The sequence below is a fragment of the Schistocerca piceifrons genome, unplaced genomic scaffold (assembly GCF_021461385.2).
Source record: "Schistocerca piceifrons isolate TAMUIC-IGC-003096 unplaced genomic scaffold, iqSchPice1.1 HiC_scaffold_451, whole genome shotgun sequence".
NCBI classification, from domain to species: Eukaryota; Metazoa; Arthropoda; class Insecta; order Orthoptera; family Acrididae; genus Schistocerca; species Schistocerca piceifrons.
Window position 1 is genome coordinate 1 of NW_025728680.1, and position 2500 is coordinate 2500.

At 57.8% G+C, this 2500-nt stretch overlaps 1 non-coding gene across 1 annotated transcript in view; it reads left to right on the plus strand.

The window, feature by feature from the left end:
- The first annotated feature begins 2045 nt into the window (after positions 1–2045).
- The window catches only part of LOC124751075, a 1909-nt gene continuing 1454 nt past the window's right edge, over positions 2046–2500 (plus strand). The window contains exon 1 of the ribosomal RNA XR_007012028.1: positions 2046–2500. This exon is cut by the window's right edge and continues 1454 nt beyond it. This is a non-coding gene — a ribosomal RNA (small subunit ribosomal RNA).

Below are 2500 nucleotides of genomic sequence, written 5' to 3' on the forward strand. Positions count from 1 at the left end.
CATGTTGTGCCTTAACCTAACCCATGTTGTGCCTTAACCTAACCCATGTTGTGCCTTAACCTAACCCACGTTGTGCCTTAACCTAACCCACGTTGTGCCTTAACCTAACCCACGTTGTGCCTTAACCTAACCCACGTTGTGCCTTAACCTAACCCACGTTGTGCCTTAACCTAACCCACGTTGTCCCCTAAAGTAACCCACGTTGTCCCCTAACGTAACCCACGTTGTCCCCTAACGTAACCCATGTTGTCGCCTAAACCTGCTCTGTAATTGTTATACGACTCGTTCAATTAGTGTAGTGTTGCCCACCCGCAACCCTCGCAATATAGTTCGCTACTCGCACTGCCCGCTCCCCTGTGTATCGCTTCATGTTAAACACCTTGCAAGTCTTGCTGACTTTCCACATGCTCCTGCTGTACACTGTAATGTGGATGGCAGCAGGACGTACATGCCGCCCCTCCCCACGTCCCCACCTTGCCCCCCTGCCTTCGCAAGCTGGTTGGTGAGAAGTTTGCATGTTCAATGCCCTTCGCATGCGACGTACTCAGGCTACGTTGTGGTGCGGCCTGTGTCAACCGTCCGCTAATGTCGTACGCGTAAACCACAATCTGTACTGCACATTCGTCCTTATGTACCGAATGATACATCGTGGCACATGTGTGACCGTACAACGACTGCGCCCAAAAACGGCGGACCATACAGTGCAAATATTGTGCACGCAGCTACGTGTCGTCTCCCTATGAGAGCTGGATTGCAGTGTGGTACGCCATAGAGACGTGTGGGAGGAACGGACGCCGTGGATGGCGATCAGCATGAGCTGTCTGTTGATGTATTCGGACCTAGTCGTCTCTCCTCACACACCGTGATGGCATGGTGCACCGCGTTCCATATCTGCGACATGCTACAGAGGCCGGTTGACAGTCGTTCGAGCAATGGACATCGCATACGTACGGGGGCCACCTTCCACGTATTGTCTAGGCGTGCACATTTTGTTGCGTGTATGTGGGCAGACGTAGTGTGGCGTGACACCTGACACAGGCATGCAATAATCGTTGAAGTTGCAAATGGCGATGGACGCCTGCGTTTTCTGGTGAAGTTACGCAAATGAACAAATGGTAACCTGTTGTGGTGCGGTTGTTCTCGCTAGGGGTGAATCGGTGATGGCGACGATAGGTTGAGGTACGAACCGGTTGTTCCAGCGATACCCACCATGCCGACGAAACTGAACGGCATCTGGGTGTGAAGCGATACGCGGCGGTGGCTGGGTGGGACCGTCCCCGGCCGGTGAGGGGGCGCCTCCCGGCGTGCTGGCCGCGCGGTGCGTGGGCGCACGCGCTACAGCCGGCTGGTGGGGGCGGCCAGTGGCAGGCGCGCCGGCCGACGGACGCGGCAGGCGTCGCAGCTGCGCGCCGGCGCACCCTGCGCGCGGCGCCGTGCGGCCAAAGTAGGTCCTCGCGGGCCCGGTGCGAAGCGCGGTGGACATCTTCAGTGTGCTGGTCCGATTGAGGACTGTGTGCGTTGAGGATGCGCCGCCGCCCGGCGCTCGGCGCCGCGACGCCGTCTGCTGCTCGGTCGCCCCAGCGGTTCTCGCTGGTGGTTTGTATCGCAGCTGTGCGGATGTGTTGGCGCGTGCGCTGTGCTGGGAGAGTTCGCTTCGGCACCCAAGTGGGGCTTTTGTCCTTCTGTGGCGCTGGCGTTGGAGCTGCCGGTCACCGTAGGTGGCGCGTGTTGTCTCCCGCCGGCAATGCCACGACAGCACGCTCCCGGGCCTCTGTCGGCAGCGGCAAGCTCAGTTGGGAGCACGGGTGGTCGCACCGAAAGCGTCTACTCGCCTAACTCCGGGCGATTGCGCCTCTCTCGAACCCGACCAAGTACTTGGGACGGCGCTGCGCGCCGCCGGGACCTGAGAGGGTTTCGAGGTGTATTGTGCAGGGGAGCTCAGCCTCCTCCTGTTTGCAGAATGATTGAGCGGACGCTTGCGTGTTCGCGCGGGCCCCCGGGACACACTCCCGGGCGGCCGGCTGCTCAGCTCTAGTTGACGCAGCTCCCTGGTTGATCCTGCCAGTAGTCATATGCTTGTCTCAAAGATTAAGCCATGCATGTCTCAGTACAAGCCGCATTAAGGTGAAACCGCGAATGGCTCATTAAATCAGTTATGGTTCCTTAGATCGTACCCACGTTACTTGGATAACTGTGGTAATTCTAGAGCTAATACATGCAAACAGAGTCCCGACCAGAGATGGAAGGGACGCTTTTATTAGATCAAAACCAATCGGTCGGCTCGTCCGGTCCGTTTGCCTTGGTGACTCTGAATAACTTTGGGCTGATCGCACGGTCCTCGTACCGGCGACGCATCTTTCAAATGTCTGCCTTATCAACTGTCGATGGTAGGTTCTGCGCCTACCATGGTTGTAACGGGTAACGGGGAATCAGGGTTCGATTCCGGAGAGGGAGCCTGAGAAACGGCTACCACATCCAAGGAAGGCAGCAGGCGCGCAAA